The 18077-nt window shown below is 39.5% G+C and overlaps 1 non-coding gene across 1 annotated transcript; it reads right to left on the bottom strand.

The window, feature by feature from the left end:
- Nucleotides 1-6935: 6935 nt before the first annotated feature.
- LOC147465748 (U2 spliceosomal RNA) lies at nt 6936-7134 on the bottom strand. The gene has a single exon (XR_015189836.1). It is a non-coding gene; the product is annotated as a U2 spliceosomal RNA (small nuclear RNA).
- Between the last annotated feature and the right edge of the window lie 10943 nt (nt 7135-18077).

Below are 18077 nucleotides of genomic sequence, written 5' to 3'. Positions count from 1 at the left end.
ATAAATCTGCTGACCTATGAGACTGCAATCTGAATATCCGACCTCGTGTTGCATACATAAATGAGGCAGCCAATAAAAGTTTGGTAAAGAGTGACATCACCAGGATCACCAGCATCATGTAGACTCAACTTCAAACCTGTTTCCATGGGAGTGGCAATAGGTTTGCAATCCTCAAGTCCAAACTTACATAGCAATGTCTCTATGTAACTTTTCAGACACAAGGCAATACCACCATCACACTGCTTAAACTGTATACCCAAGTAATGATGCAACAGCCCCAAATCTTTCATCTTGAAAGTAGCATTCAAATCAGCCTTAAATTCAGCAATATGTCTCTCATTTGGTCCAGTGATTAGCAAATCATCAACATAAAGAACCACAATGAGAAGTACATCACCCTCACGCTTTACATACAATGTGCTTTCTGTTGGACTATTACGAAAGCCTTGTTTGACCAAATGAGTGTCAGCTTTCTCACTTGCTTCAACCCATACAAAGCCTTGTTACATTTGCACACTTTGTCCTCTTGTCCTTCTATGACAAAACCGCGAGGCTGCGTTACATAAACTTCCTCAAATATGTCACCATTCAAGAAAGCAGTAACAATGTATGATTGATGTACATCCCAACCAAAATGAGCTGCCAATGCACATAGAAAACGCACAGTAGTCATACGACAAGTGGGAGCAAAAGTCTCTTCATAATCTATGCCTTTTTGTTGTGCATAACCCTTTGCAACAAGTCGAGCCTTATGGCGATTGATCTCACCATCCGGCTTGCGTTTCAACTTGTAAACCCACTTCGTACCAATGGCCTTTTTGCCAGGAGGCAAATCACATAAAGTCCATGTGTCATTTTCTATAAGTGCATCATATTCTGATTGCATGGCAACCATCCAATTTTCTGAATTTTGTGCTTCATCAAAAGTCAGAGGCTCCTCAACATCATCTAAGCTAGACAGCGTGCACTTGTGGCACCAAAGCATATGCCAAACAGCCAAAAACACGCATGTGCTCAATAGAGGTTTTCTACCATGCCATGCTTCATATGGAGTAATAGACTGCAAAAGCTTTCGTAGGACACCTGTTAAGTACATAAGTGGCACATAATGGTCTCAAGCCAAAAAGAATGCGGCAAAGCTTAACTTTTGACCATACATCGTGCCATTTCCGTCAGTGACCTATTTTTCCTCTCAGCAACACCATTTTGCTGAGGTGTATAAGGCACTGTACATTGGTGTTTTATCCCACGACTAGCCAGAAATGCATTAAATTCATGAGACGTATACTCCCCCCCTCGATCGGAACGGAGGGTGCCCATAGTACATTTCGAGACATTTTCAGCCATAGCCAGAAATTGTTTGAAGCACATAAAAACTTCGGACTTCGCTTTAAGCGGAAATACCCATGCATGCCTGGAGTAATCATCTATGAAAGTCACGAAGTACAGTTAATTGCCCAAGGACGGAGTTTGCATGGGCCCACAAACACCACTATGTACAAGCTGCAACCTACATGTGGCCATAACTTAACCATCCTTTGGAAATTTAGAACGCTGCATCTTATCCAAAATACAGCCTTCACAAACATGTTTGACAGGTGCTTCAAGAGGCGGCAAAGAAGAAACCATATCAGATTTCTGCTAACGCAGCAAACAACTGGCAAAATTCAGATGACCAAAACGTGCATGCCAAAGTTTTGCATCTGAAATAGCCCTTGAATCTCCAACAGCATTTGCAAAATTTTTTCCACACTTGTCATACAAAGTGAGCTTATACAGCCCACGGCACAAAAGGCCAGATGCCACAATTTCATCACCAAAACTGAGATCATGAACTGTACATCTGTCATCCACAAATTTGACTACAAGTCAAGTCTAGCAAGTGCGGATACAGACAAGAGATTCTTCTTGATCCCAGGTACATAAAGTGCATCAACAAGTGTGAAGGAACTGCCATTTGCAGCAGTAAGGACAATCTTTCCAACTCTCTGAACTGGATATGAGGCGTTGTTGGCACAAGTGACTGAATTCCCATGAGGGACAGACTCGAGAGAGGTAAACAATTCACGATGTGAGGTAATGTGCTTTGTAGCACCACTGTCGAAATACCACACATGTGAATCTGCAACAACTGACAAGCATGCATCATGGGCAACAGGATTGTAAGTGCACTCTACGCTAAAAGCCCATTCTGCATCAACATCAGCATTACAGTCTCCTTTCACAGAAGACTCAATAGTGGCTGCATTTGCAGTGGAACTAGCATTTGCAGTGGAACCACCCTCTTTCTTCTTAGCCTCTTTGGCCTTCAACTTAGGACACAACTTGATCAAGTGATCATTGGCTTTACAATAATGGCAACGCACCTTCTTTTTGCCCTTATCACCAGAATTGCCAGACGAAGTGCTGCCAGCAGAAGCATTAGGAACAAAATTTTTGCCACCGCAGCAGAACCATAAGAAGTGGCTGCATTACTGTTACCACCCTTTCTTTGAGAAGCAATAAAAGCCTGTTCAACTGCACGCTGCCTAGTCCTGTTTTTTCTGGAAAGTGACTCTTGCAACAGCAATGTGCATAATGCATCAAACTTGACAACTTCAGGATTTCCTTGGGTCATAAGTCTCCAAGTACTAGCAAAAGTCTGGTAGGAATCTGGTAAGGCATCAAGAACAGTCTGCACAAGGGAACTGTCTGAAATGACTTCACCTGCAGAAATAAGATGCTCATTGATATCCTTGACACTAGCAAGGAAAGTGTCCATATCATCTTCCTCATGCATAATCTTCGACTCCAGCTCTTTACGCAGCAAAGAAATTTTAGCCTCATTGTGGCTTGCATAAAGACCTGCTAAAATATCCCAAGCCTGTTTTGTAGTTTTTGCTGAACGGATGTGAGGAACAATGGTGCACTTCACAGACAACCAAAATTTTTGTCGACCTGCGAACGCTCGCCAAAGCTCACTGAAATCGGAGAAAGTGAGCGGCGTGTGTTGGAGCAGTTGGAGACTAAGCCCGGAGGACGTGACCTGCTATGATACCAATTGTTGGAATTAGGGTTGCAGAGAAACACACAAAGCTTGGAGAAGACGAGGGAAGCTCAAGGCACACAATAGAGAGTGTGTTACTTAGTGTGCAATGGAAAGATAGATAGCCCAGAGTGATGGGCGTATATGCAATGCACGGGGGAAAAAACCTCCTAAAGAGGGAAAAAATGCCCTGGCGGTCCTAGTGTGTTCACACACATCACTACCACATGTATATGGTAACAAATCTCCATGAACTTGTCTTCTTTGCTAAGACTATTCAAAAGTACAGTTTTGTTATCATCATGATCAAGTGATCATTCAAGTGTAACGAGTTGCTAAAACCACAGACTTTAAACATCTAAATGATTTTTAAGAGTGGCATACTAATATTGTAGGTTGTAAATATGCACCTTATGAAACCTCCAAAATTTGTCTCAAGTTTTCCATTTTTTGCTTTGTCAATTAAACATAAGCTAATGAGCCTGGGGAGTCCACTATGTAAGGTTGCATATAGCACGTGCGAACAAGAGGTATTTAAATAATCCCTTACCTGTATATTTTCAAATATTATATATACCCCCTATTATATGCATTTTTGTAAAAAAGCTAACCCTTATGTATGAAAATTTTCCTTTCCTCAATTAAAAAACCCTTTATGTAAGTATATTTTTTGGTAAATGTACCTAATTATACGTCCCTTATTTTGTTTGCACGTGCTATCTTATATATTTCCTAGTGGATACCCTAGGCCAATGAGTGCCAAAGCGGGCTTATTCTTCTTCATCCATTGAGAATGTTGAGTGGCAGTGCCTCAAGCTTGTTCGGGTTTGTTGTAAGTGATGGTTTTTCGTAATCCTTCTCACATCATCAATAGTTAGTTCTTTTGTCTTGCATAAGGAGAATCATGTGCCAAAAAAAAAATTTGATGCTAATTACGTACTTGGAAAGCCGAATGTTGGTCATGTTGAGCAACCACTAATATTTAAATGAAAAAATTGACCTTTAAGGTCTCTATACCATAACTAGAGAGAGAAAAAGCATTACCGAAGGAGATAATGGTTGTTAACAAATTTACAATGTCGAAGTGTTAAACCCGAATGAGTGTGCATGAATCTGGAGGCCAAAGCCTTGTTAATAGGCACCGAATGGCAAATGCTTATGGGTGCAAATAGCAACGTAGGAAAAATTTGAAGCTTGCAAAAGATGAAAGGAGAGCTCAACCCTCCAGGGGAGGGTACTTCCCCCTTGATTGGACAGCTCCTCAAGGGCTTCGAGCTCTCGAGCAATAGAGAAAGCGTAGAGCTTCAAGCTCTTAGGTGACGGAAGCTTCAACGCTTATTATAGAGGGAAAGAAAGCCACGCTTACTAATAGTAAAAGCCTTTTATAAGGTTCCCAATTCAAATTGGGGCATGATATCATATCTTGTGTAGGTAGTAATCTACCCCCATAGTCCATTTTGGATGGGGGAATCCCATAAGATTGGCAAAATTAATAGATAGGATAACTATGCAATTCAATAGGATTTTAAAGCTTGAATAACTTATGAGTAAGGATTGGCTTTTAAGTAGAATAGATAAGAATATCTTCAATAAAAAATCCCTCTCCTATGATACTGTGGTGGTAATTGGGGGAGGGGGAGAGAGAGAGAGAGAGAGAGAGAGAGAGAGAGAGAGATAACTCAAGTCACTTTGGCTCTAGGCGCTTGGGAGTTCTACTTGCAGAAGCCAAGATGGGCTACAAATTTGCCAGGAGAAGCTGCACAAAGGGGTAGCATCATAGAAAGAAACACAAGAGAGGTAGAGCACTTCCAGAAATGATAGAGAGACAAGGGTGCTCAGTTTTCTTATGGTTGCAAATAATCCATGTAGAGTTTTCTTCCTTGAATCTCTTTATATCATGAGTTAGGGCTTATGAGGTTTATCGAATCTTGATTAAGTGACGACTTTGACAGTATTTAGTAATAAATGGTAAGTCACTTATTAACAAGTTTAGCAAGAGTACTTTCTGGGTGAAATTGTCACACGTGTCCCAACCCAAGAATTCGATTGTTGTGGGAATTGGCACATTGGATTCATCTAGTTCAAATTTGCATGCTCGTATTGTCAGATGCCCACCAAAGTGTAATAAAATGTGTGCACAACCATTAAATGAAAAACCTAATCTAATGAACTTGTCCGGGCATGTGTATCCTACAAAGAGCAAGCTCACAAAATTGCCGATACTAATTAAGCCCGTATGTCCTAAGAAAAAAGGGTAGATTACTTTGACATAATTTCTTAAAAAAGGGTAGGTGAAATCTTAATAAGTCATGTCACAGGGGTAGTTTCTGGATGAAACTACCGCACATATCCCAACTCGCATTATCCGATTCCGGGGGAATTCGCACATTGGATTCATCTAACCTTGCTTGTATTGCCACATGCCCCCAAAGTGTAATAGCATCTACCAAGAACATAAGTACAAACCGTTTATGCAAGAGGGTTCCAAAGCTTAGAGAATCTAATTTAATGGACTTGTGCAAGCATGCATGTCCCCCAAAGAAGCTCACAAAATTGCTAGTACTAAATCCCCCCAGGTTCTAAGATACTATCATGTATGGAGGGGGCTCTAGAAGTTGAGGGTAGCATGTCCACGTGGCACACAAAGCCATGCGCACGTGACAACCACTTGATATCTACATTATTTCTAGGATCATTGAAACTAACACCTTGAATAGAGAGAAAAAAATGATGCTCAAGAGAGAGAGAATATAGCCTTCCCTACTCAATGCATCCGCAACACGGTTATCTTTTCCACGCACATACCGCCAAAATCTTCAAAAAAAACAAATGAGACCAACATGCTTGCCTATCACTCCAATGTGCACTTGGCATAGACTGACAAATTCACACCCACAAACACAAAGAAGTGCTTCAAATGTTTAATGCATGAATGACATAGAGAAGTTCCACAAAATGTTTTTTCTCAACACTATTTGGTTTGAGAGACATGTCATGCAACTCGATGATCATGTTGTTGAACGTTGTGCCAATGGAAATGGTACTCCCATTTAACAAACTTAAAAGGCTCGTTCCAAGAGTCAAGGACAAGGCATGGTCGGAGAACCCCTCGAGGGCTTCAAGCTCTCAAGCAAGAGAGAAGAGAGAAGAAGAAGAGAATTTTAGCGTAGTAGGAAACTATCCCGAGAGACCTTAACGATCTATCCGACGAACTCAAAGACTTGTTATTCAAGAGGGGAATGGCATAACCAATCTACCACACTTGGGTGATAGAAGAGCAAGTTGTGCCAAAACGAACCTCTATGCAAGAGTGGCAGCACATACATGACCCCAGGTTGGGGAGTGACTCTTGTCCAAGGCCGAGAAACAAGTGATAAAAAGGTGAATCCCAGATGGTTTGAGCAAACTTCATTTGGTATTGCCAATTGGGCAAGGACCTGCATCAACAACATAGATCCACAGCGCTTGGAAAAGCTACTTCGGGTTTATCATTCGGCCTAGCTCTAAATTAAAGGCTTGAGAGCGGCATCATCCTCTCCTCCTTTGTTTGAGCAAAAGATGCCATATGAGTTATGCCGGAGGGGAGCCGGACCACTCCATCCCATTGCATAGCAAGCGGGGTCTCGCGATGCTTAGGTTCTCTTTTGCGAATGAGTAAGAAACTGTCGGCAATGTCCAAAAGCAGAGTCCTCTGGAGCATGGCAATAGTACCCTTCCATCTCTCGCTAAGTCCAAAACCACGATGTGAAATCCATGCAATGGTAATACTAAACTCCTCTGCAACAAATATTCACAGTGGTAACCAACCTGAGAAGGAAAAAATAGCAGCACCATCATAGATGGGCCTGTACAGATCGGACAGACAATAATCAGAAATCAGATGCTAGTACTGTTGAGATGGAGGTTGAGAGGGGGGTGCGCCAGGCCTCTGAGGCAGTGCAATACAGAGGCGACGCGCGCAGCCCCCGGGCAGCAAGCTACCGGATGGGGGCTGCCCCCGTGAGAAAAATTAGGTTAATATCATGTGGCCCGATGGACCACGTATCAGATATTAAACTGATAAGAACAGATACTACACTTGATCTTAGCCAAAAGGCCGAGAAAGGTATGAGCTTCCCAGCGTGCCCTTTCTGACTCTTATACCTCCTTCGCCTTGCGCCTTCCAGTATGGGATTGATTTTCAGCACCGCCTTAGCCTATAGCTCCCACCCAGTTAAACACCTTTCCCTCCGAACCTCGTGCAAGTAGACCTCTACCGCCTACTTGCCTTGTTTGTACAAGCTTTCGCACCCACGCTTTTTTTGCGCCGTTCATTCGAAAATGCGTCGCTGTTCAGTTAGCGATCTTAGGACCTCAAAGGGATTTTAAGCAACAATAGCTCAAGCACCTGCACTGTCCAATCTACAACTAAAGTCCCAAGCTGCCAATGTCAACCAAGAGGATGAACCACAGCAGTAAATATCCTAGCCCAGCAATAGGAAAAGCTACAAGAATTGTAGTTGCGCTTGAATGTGCGAATGGAGCTAGCAACTAATGCATCGCTCTATTTCGACACGGTTTCCCAACCAGCATACAACACACTTTTTCTTCAAAAACACACAACAAGCACAATGGCTTCTACGCTTAGCATCATCAAGCTAATGGAGCTCGCGTTCTCTGCACGCCTGCAGCACAGCAGCGGCCCCACGCACCTACTTACTTAGCTTTGGAAGCCTGTTTGAGATCGATTCTCTGAGTAGATTTGCCAATATGCGAGCTTCTGGGAGGTGGAAGCCTTGCTTACGTGGCGATACCCCCCTTAAAAGGCATGACCACTTACTGTATCCCAAAGGGGTACCCAAGCGAGAAAATGAAGCTCTAGATGTGGTCTGAGCTCTATGCAGCACGCAAAAAGAAAGAGAGAGATATGCTCGTAGCCGATGCTACGGTGGCCGGTTGGGGGCGCTCATGAAGCGAAAAATACTCATACACACTCGATGATCCCTTTTGGATGCACTCTTACTGCCATTGCCGCATGGCGACTCACACCCTCCCTTGTGGTAAGGGACGTTTCCCACTCCCATGCAACCACTACATACCATGCAAATGTTTCCTTTATGTGTGCCAAAAAAATGACCACGCCTTTCTCTCATACCGCTGAAAGGCTCAAGGCCTTATAGGGCGATGACTGACACTCATCCCAACCATCTCCTCTCTACTTATAGGCTCTTAGCCATAGAGAGAGCCCCCATGCAAGTCATCCATGTGGCATTGTCCACTTAGCCTTGCTAAGGTTGCAAGACCTTTGTCCTCACAGAGGGAAATTTATGATTAAGAATCTGTCCTCAAATATGAAATTTATGAAGGTTGAGTGCTTCTTTCTACCGTGTATGCTAGAAAGAAATTCATGTAAGAATCTATCCTCAAATATGAAATTCATGAAGGTCGAGTGCTTCTTTCTAGAATGTATGCTAAGTTTAGTAAAGCAGTATAGAGGAGGCTATTAGACGAAGTTAAATGATCTGAAAGGAGAGGAACATGGTGGTTTTGCATGAAAAAGGGCTCTCTCCATCAAACAAGTAGGCACTCACACTTGCAAGAGAACCCTCCACAAAAATGTCCATAACTTGAGCTCCGATTGTAAAAATCATGCAACCAAGACTCGAATGAAAGCTCCCTTTCAGCTCTACATATACGTAGTATCACTTTTATGTTTCTAATGTGTCTTCATGTTTCTACAGTAGCATCCTTTTTTTTGTCAAATATGTATTCCAGAAGAAGAACATGGAGATCGATTGGAAGATACAATTTTATTCCTAACTATGCATTGCTCTTGTGATGCTAAGTTGCATGACACGTTATTTGTGAAATGTTTTAACGCTAGATTGGTAACCTAACAGGACATAAAAGTGTCCTTTATGGATTTTGAAAAAAACCTCCAAGCTCATAAGAGATCCATGCTTTTTTGAAAATCCTTTCTTGTGCTTAAAGTAAAGATACCACTACTTATGGAAAAAACGTGAAAAACTTTGAAGATTCCTCACTATTTGGTCATTGTGTAAGCCTCCAAAGTTGATGAACCATAGAATTTCACTCAAAACAACAATTTCTGCAATGAATTCCATACTAAGAAGGCTAAGAATTTTTTTAGACCATATCATAATGTTTCCCATAAACTTCAATGATTTAGTGATCATATCATGTCATGTCGTTCTTTTAGCCTCGCCAATTTTGTTTTGGGACAAAGTATAATGTTCAAAAAAGTTGTGCTTTTCCCATTCTCCTAACATTTTATCAAAGATTATATAGGTGCATGTTTTCTTAGGTCCCCATGGGCCTTTACATTCATAAGTAGCCATGGATCGATCGCTTCAAAAACATAAAAAAAAAGTTTCACCCCATTGATAGTTTTATGCATAATACAAAAGAACTAAGATAGCAAATATGAAAAAATAGGGCTCCACGCCTTTTCTTTTCAATCCCCTAGAGAATGCTCAATATATAGACAAATTTAGAGATGTGATCAGATATGAATATAAGCTGTAAAGCTGCATAGTTGGCCATTGAAATTAGCAATACTATGAAGATTAAAGTTGTTAATGTAGAATGGCTCTAATCCTTGTTGAGTCAAAACACTCAACCATGCTTGTATAGTTTGCTATATGGGTTATTGGGCGCCCCAAAACTCAAGGAAGAATAGTTTAGTGTTATGAAACCCACGTACATAATCAGAATTGTCTTTGGATTCTATTAAAGTCGCAAAAAAATCATAAAAGTGCACAATTTGACAAGAATTTAGGATTAGGAAATTCTTTTATTTAGGCCATACCTTTCACAATAACCATTTGATTCTCCTTGGAAGGATAAAAACATATTCATAATTACTAAGACTAGTATTCTAGCATGATAGATCTCATAGAGGAGCTTTCTTGTGTTGTAGGTGAAATTCTTTGAAAAAAAACCAAAAACAACACACGTGTTTTACACAGTTTAGGTTGAGAAATGTTTGCAATAATAAGGTTTAAGGTGGAAAGAGTAGTAAAAATAAAATTAAAAAAATATTAGATCATAAGCCAACTTTGTGGATATATAACTCTAATAGATTCCTTTTGAAATTCTTTAAATAATACAATGAAATGGTCACTTAGCAAGACATAAAAGTGTCCCCTTGACATATAAGTGTCGCATTACCCACTTAGTGTTGAATGTAAATAATTGTCACATAATATGTCTAGTCATGTTATTCAAAGGTATTACACAATGCTAGGTCATTTATTTTCAATATCTCTTATATGTTCTATCAATCGATAAACTTATCGATCAATAAAAATTAGTATTAAAACTCTTAGATTTAAACAAATTAAGCATCTCTCACCTTCACTAAGCGACAAGGTTAACCCAAGCAGTGAAAGGTATAGAGCTTAATTAATTAAGAAATAATAATTAAATTGATCTTTTTTAGAAGAAATCCTAAATAGGTTGCTTGATTTTAGCTTGAATATAGGATACATTATGGCCTTTGCAGAAAAAAGTGCCCCGATGCTCCTAAGTGTGTTTACACACATCATTACCGCATATATGGTGACAAAGAGACCCTAAAGACATAAACATGAGGTAAGAACTAAAGCTCAAGCACAACCAAGTTACGCTTAAATTCACCAATGACCTTCTCTTCTGTGGCAGGTAAGAGCTCAAACATAACTAGTGAATTTTAAAGTAAGATACCATCTATGCTCACTTAGAATTGGCTCAAAAACAGACCCTATTATATGCGCTAACTACAAATAGAGCCAACTTGGAGGTAAGAGTATCATCTCATAACAACCAAGAGGTTTGTTTGTTATGTTTTTTGGTCCACTTGGAAGTAAGCGTGAAGGTTCAAAACAACCAAGAGGACTCTCTACACCAAGGCAGTCTTAGAAGTAGAACAAGTGCTCAAACAACCAAAAGAGCGATTACTACGTTGTTCTTATGAAATCATTCTTAAGAGGCTGACTAAATTTCTACTCTAATGCAAAAATGTAACTGAAATTTACTAGCCTAATCCATGACAACCTCCCGGGGGATTCACCATGGAAAACTTACCGCACCATGTAAGTGCAAGGGAGGGGTTTTTTTTTACAAGTTACATACGCGTATAAGTTAGGGACAGGTCCCCAATAATTTATCTCCCAAGCTTAAAAATAAGGGAGGGGGTATCATATTTGGGGAGGGGGGGTGTGGGAAAAGTGAGAAAAGGGGAAAATGAGATGAAGTTTTTGTGTTTCAAAATCATCGCTTCCCAAAAGAGTCTGCCCTCGAACTTGTGAGTCAATAGCTACAAAGATACATGCAAGAACTAACACTGCTTTGCATCAATTGGTTGTTTTGTGATTATAGTTCATTTGTTGAGGAATGAAAGCTATAGAGAGTTTGTAAAGATGAAAATATACATGGAGAACCTAACACAACTTTATAGCTATGTTTCTTGAGTAATTTAGATTGGTCAAAATTGGACAAGTAGCTAGAGTGTAGGTTGAACAGACACATAGTTTGAAAGTCAAACTGAAACACATTGAGGGTACATCTAGTTATCAACAAAAGTGGTTCCTTAGTACATTGCCAATCACTATGCGACACCCTCTTTGACTAGTTTTACTCAGTTAAATCATGTGAGACCTAAATTTTATATGTCAGATAGGGGTATGATAGTTTTTTGCATTGATTGTTGAATAAGCGTAGAAAGGGGGGTCATATTTCCTAATATGAGTTGTATATAGGGGTTTTATCAAATTTGTCCGCTCGCAGGTGGTGTCCCATTTTGTATATAAAGTGAATCCCCCGGGGACAACCTAAACCTGTATGATTAGCAGGTTTTTTCCTTGTGCATTGTATATAAACCCATTTCTCTAGGGCTAACTTATCTATTTATTCGCGAACTAAGAAATAAACTTTGTTGTGTGCCTTGAGATTATTCATCTTCTCCAAGTTGTATCTACATCCCTGCAACCCTAATTCCAATAATTGGTATCAGAGCAAGTTGCATCCTCTCGCGCGTAGTCGTCAGTACCGCTACTCACTTTCTCCAAATTGGGTGAGCTTTGGTGGTTTCAGTAGCCTCCATTTCCACTACAAGAAATACAACATAGTTAGTCCTACTTCTTTTTTCCTGTTTCGGAGTAGTTTTCACATCAAGTGCAGTCACTCGCCATGGAAGTACCCTAGCTTGAAACTAAAGAGCCAGAACTCATAGTGCCTGACAATGAAGATGCTTTAGATGGAATTCCGTTCGTAGAAGAAGACTCGCGAGGACATTTGTGGGAAAAAGTGAGAGAGATTAATGATAGGAGCATAACTTTGAAGTCAGCTCCTATAGAGGAAGTTTGGTTAGACAATCTACCTCCTAATATGGACATGGATGACAATCCTTGTATGGGGATTGCGGCTCTGAAGCTTTAGGAATGTCTAAACCAAAGACTCTGAAAACACTACCCTCTTACTTGGCAGATAACGAAGACAAATCCATAGTGTGTAAAATCAATCAGATAAAAAGAGCAGAACAGACCCTAGAGGTAGACAACATCCATTCAATCATGTCTACACCCATTCAATGCACTCTTAATTTAGGAGAACTGTTAAAAATTAGATCATATTTACGGAATGATCTACAGAAAACACTAGAGAAGGTGGGGATAACATGGTTAATCGCAAAAAACTTGGGAAAATTGAAACACGAATTGGATAACAAAGAGATTAGATCCATCCCAATGAACAAAGTCGGAGAATACTACGAAGGGGAAGAAGGAAACACAACCCTTCCAGTGAGATATAATGATATACAAACCATGGCAATACTTGATAGTGGGGCAGGCATAGCCATAGCCACGAAAGTAGTATGGGAATCATGGAGAAAACTAGTCCATTAGACAAACTTGAATGAAATTGCAATTGGCTGATGGACACATCAAAAGACCCTTAGGACTGCTTGAAAAACTGATAGTTAGTTCCTGTGCAATTGGTTATCAACATACTTTTGCAATAGTGGACTTTAGAAAGAAACTCAATTATGAAATCATCTTGGGAAGACCTTTCATGTGACAAGTACAACTCATTCAGGACTGGGGAAACAATTACCTATACTTGAAGCAAGTGGGATTAATAACAAGGGTTAATCTAAACGATCACACTTATAGAGATGTCTCGAAAATACCCATATAAGAATTTGACTCAGTCTCTTTGGCCAAAACAAAGCTTCTACCTTGGTTCAACAAAGACATACCTATTTGGATGTGTGGAGCCTCAGAAAACAGGAACTTAAAACCAGAAGAATGTATCTTTGAAAGGGATTGCACAGATGCATCCTACATACCTGAACCCTTTTCGGAGCATTTGTTTGAGCCATTTGTGTGGACTCAAATTTTGGCAACAATGGATGTATGTGTGAATATGTCTATGCCTACTCAATTTTGCATTGAGGACGGCTATGACATAATTCCCATACAAATGATTTCAACCCTTCACATTGAAGACAAAATTCAAGAACCGGAGGACTTAATGAAATCTCAACAAGTCTTTTCAGACCTCTACTATGATACAACAGACGAGCTAGAAGAACATTCAACTACGTTTGATGATTCGGGGTCGCAAAAGAACATGTGAGAGCTAAACTACTCATGAAAGGAGGGGAGTAAAAGTTTTTTGACTTCCAAAACCACAAACTGAGAAGACAAAAATGGTAGAGAAGAAAAAGAGACACCAGAAACTTGAAATCTAAACCCATGCCACCAGTCTCTAGTAGAACACAGTTTTTGATACAGATAGATGCACATGATTGTGTCAAAGTCAAAATCACGGGTAGATATCCTTCAGAGACAAAAAGCAAGAAATACCAAAAACATGGAGAAAAACGAGAAAGGAAACTCAAGCAAAACCTAAATACTAGGACAAGGATTCAACCATGACACAAGTTGAACGAAGAAAGAAGTATCAAGAGTTGAAGAAAGCTCTAAAGGATATGTATACCACTGAAATGGAAACAATTGAGGAAGAGGGTAAATATGTAATGAGTGTTCTATCCTATTACAAGAAATTTACTCTCCAAGACCAAAAGATTATAGTCCAACAACTTGTCAGGGAACTAAGAAAACGGGGTGAGTCCTACGAAGGACTAAAAAATGCAAAAAAGATAGATCTGGCCGAACCAGAAGAAGAGCCTAGACCTGCCTACATTGCAAACGACCTAACTGAAGAAGAAGAAGAGCTTTTGTTAAGCTTATTGAAAAATACCGGAATATCTTTGGTTGGTCTTATAAGGATCTTAAGGGTGTTGATCCAAAAATCTGTCAACATATCATACCTATGAGAGATTATGCGAAACCAAGCAGACAAATGCCATATACTTATAACGAAACATTTGCCAGAAAGATCAAAGAAGAAATAGAAAAGCTAAAGGAAGCCGAATTCATTTATGAAATTGAACACACACATTGGATGTCTCCAATTGTAGTAGTACCCAAGAAAAATGGAAAATTAAGAGTGTGTGTCAATTTCAAGAAGGTGAATGTAGCTACCATTAGAGACAACTTTCCTCTTCCAATCACTCAGCATGTTTTAGAACGAGTTGCAAGAAAAGAAGCTTAAAGCTTTTTAAATGGCTTTTCGGGATACAATCAACTTTTGGTTGACCCCAAAGATCAGCATAAAACTGCCTTTGCAATTGAATGGGGTATTTTTGCCTATCGGGTTATGCATTTTGGGTTAAATAATGCTCCTTCCACCTTTCAAAGATTGATGGGCCATGCTTTTAAATAATATCTTCGAAATTTCTTGGAAGTATATATGGATGATCTATGTGTACATTTGTCAATCAAGGCTGGCCATTTTGAACACCTCAAAAAGGTATTCAAAAAATGTAGACTTTATAGGATTTGTTGAAATCCAGAAAAGTGCACATTTATGGGCAGACAAGGAAAACTTCTTGGACATATAGTGTCTAAAAATGGCATAGCTACTCATACGGATAAAATTCATGTTATTGTTGAATTACGTAGACGAACAACGGTCAAAGGGGTTCAAGTTTTCATGGGACATTGTGGATATTACGGATGATTCATTTACATGTGCGCTATAATTGCAAAACCCATGTACAGCTTGATTACACTTTTTGAATGGACTGATGAGTGTGAAGAATCCTTCATGAAGCTTAAGCAAGCTCTCACTTCAGCCCCAATATTGAAAGCACCAAATTGGAATAAGACGTTCCACATACATGTAGATGCTTCCAATTTTTCCATTGGGTGTATACTAGCTCAACCAGGAGATGAAAATTTTGATTTTTCCATTTCTTATGCTAGTAGGCAGTTGAATATGGCAGAGAAAAACTTTACAACCACAGAAAGGGAAGGGTTAGGAATTATCTATGCTGTAAAAAAGTATAGACATTACCTATTAGCCACAAGCTTGTGTTCTTTGTGGACCACCAAGCCTTATTGTACTTGGTCAACAAGCCATGCAACATAGGAAGAATTGTGAGATGGTTCATTATTCGTTTGGAATTTGATTTCACTCTGGTTATAAAAAAGGGCACCACTCACCAAAGAGAACATCATTTGTCAAGGATTATTTCAGGAGAACCATCATCATTGATACCGATAGCTCAGGAATTCAACGTGCCAAATCATCCTAACGGTACAATAAAGCAAAGAGCACACAAGCTACAAGATTTGCTCTTTGGGAAACAACAACAGGAAACCTCGACCACAGAAACCCTTGAGTTAATTACTCAAGACCCAACTCGTGCACAGCATAATGGTTTGAATTGCATTGATCTTTGAAGCATGGTAGAGCCAACCACGGCTATGCATAGACACGATTGTTTAACCCATATGCACACAGTCGTCCCGGAGTACGCCATTTAAGAGGGGTGGAAGGGAACTAAATAATTAAGGGCAATATTTGAAGAGGGAGGTAAAAGTTGGATGTTAACATGTGATTTTTTGTAAAATTACCTAATAATACTCTTTAAAAAATTATCAACCGGGGAATTTAACTCATAACATCTTCCCCATGAGTGTAAATAGTGTACACACTATCAAAAAATATACCAAAAATTAGCCTTTTTTGCTTATTTTTATCATTTTTCTTGATATTGGGACTTAAAAATATAAAAATCCATCAAAAAACAATAAAGTAGTGTTTCTCAATGGATTTTCTTAATTGTCGATTTTTCACTTTGCTTTTATAGTGCATTTTATTATTTTCTTTGATTTTTTCAATAAACAGGTCAAAGTTTAATAATAAATAGCAAAGAGCTTAAACGGAGAAACTGAAGATATGCTGATGATCAAAAGGACAAGGCGCACACGCATAAAAAATTTCAATCGAATCGACAGATGGAAGCTGGAAGCCTAAATTAGGCCGCTAAGGCCTACTTTTGCAAATTCTTGCAGACTGAGCTAACGAAATCCGATTGAAGAAATTTTTGAGTCTAGCATAGATTTCATGGCCTAGTAGGAATAACAGGGAAATCTGGGAAAAAATAGTTTGGGAAATCCGAGTATAGATATACAAGGTAGCCCAAAATCACCTAATTTCCACTAGTCACTGTTGGGGGAGAGAGCTTTCTGCCTTCTTCGCACGCGATTTCCGAAGTTTACAGTTGTCCTTTTACAGTGCCGTCTCACACGAGACATGAGATATAACTTCTAAACTTATCAATGAACATTTTTATATGGCCAGGTAGCAAGTATAGGCTTAGGAAAAAACCAGAAACCCAACTATGCACGAAGTCCTACGACACACAATTGACCATAGCCGTCTGTCAGCTCAACCGAATTGGATGAAACTTGAATTGTAGCATGCCCCTATATAATAGAACACTTTCATATCACTAGATGACCTTTTGACAGGGGTCAAGGGGGTCCCAAGTAAATACTCTAGGTTTTTGCCACATGCCAGAATTGGATTCTGACTCCACAGGCAGCTTATAGACGAGGTCTATACACAATGTACCTAGATGGTATGATGGAAACAGTCCATGCAAGCTCTCTAACATTAGAATACATCTCAAAGGCTACAAAGCGTCAAATTTGACATATGAAGTCAAACTGACTTCGAATGGGCCAAAAATGGATGAGTAGCATCAGGACTATGTAGCGGACAAGTCCATGGCTTCAAAAGTGATTAACCAACTCTACATGCCATCTAGTCACAAAAATCAGTGATTTTAGAGTCGACAAGAGCACGAAGTGATGCCAACACGATCAAACTTTACCAAATTCATTTTAGGACTTGTTTTAGATGTATTTAAGATGTTTAGGTCATCAAATTGTCACTTCTTGCAAAAGCAGTGACTGTTGTAAATAATGACGATTATTTACTTTTGTGCTTGTTTGTCCTAAAATTGATCTCTTCACTTCACCTATCACTTGTACACGTCTATTACATGCCACATGTCAAGTATGAGCCAAAATGATCAAGAAAAACTCTAAATTTGTCAAAAAAACGCACGAGAGATTGGATGGGGACAATTACCCTATGTGGGCTTACATCATGCAACATGTTCTTGTGTCAAAGGGCGTCTGGAATATTGTGTAGGGCATTGATGAACATCCTGGTTCTGAGCATGTAGGGGATGTTGAGAATGTTGCAAGTCTTGCTACAAGGATTGTTGCTATTAGAGTTGTTTTGCCTACGGCAGAACAAGCTTGTTGGGATGTAAAGGATGTACAGGCTCATGCATTGATTGTGTTGTCTGTGAAGCGCACCATTACTCCTCACATTTGTTCAGCAAAATCTGCAAAACAGGCTTGGGATATTCTAGCAGGTCTTTATGCAAGCCGCAATCTGGGTTGCATGATTCGTTATTCGACATTCGTTTTATTCGTGAATAATGGTTGATTAATACGTTTTATATGTGCGTATTATTCGTTGTCACGTCATCTTTTTTCAAAACACCGTTTTACTGCTTACATATCGATCGATAGGTTATCCATCGATACTTAATCGTTCAATAGGCTTTCGATCGATAGTTTAAATCGATCTATATGTTTTTGATCGATATAGTAGTACTATATAAAGCCTAAATTTGCATGTT

Source organism: Adiantum capillus-veneris, chromosome 1, assembly GCF_014529385.1.
Source record: "Adiantum capillus-veneris isolate H3 chromosome 1, ASM1452938v2, whole genome shotgun sequence".
NCBI classification, from domain to species: domain Eukaryota; kingdom Viridiplantae; phylum Streptophyta; class Polypodiopsida; order Polypodiales; family Pteridaceae; genus Adiantum; species Adiantum capillus-veneris.
Note: the sequence above shows the minus strand (reverse complement) of the source record. Positions and strands in the feature narration are given on the sequence as shown.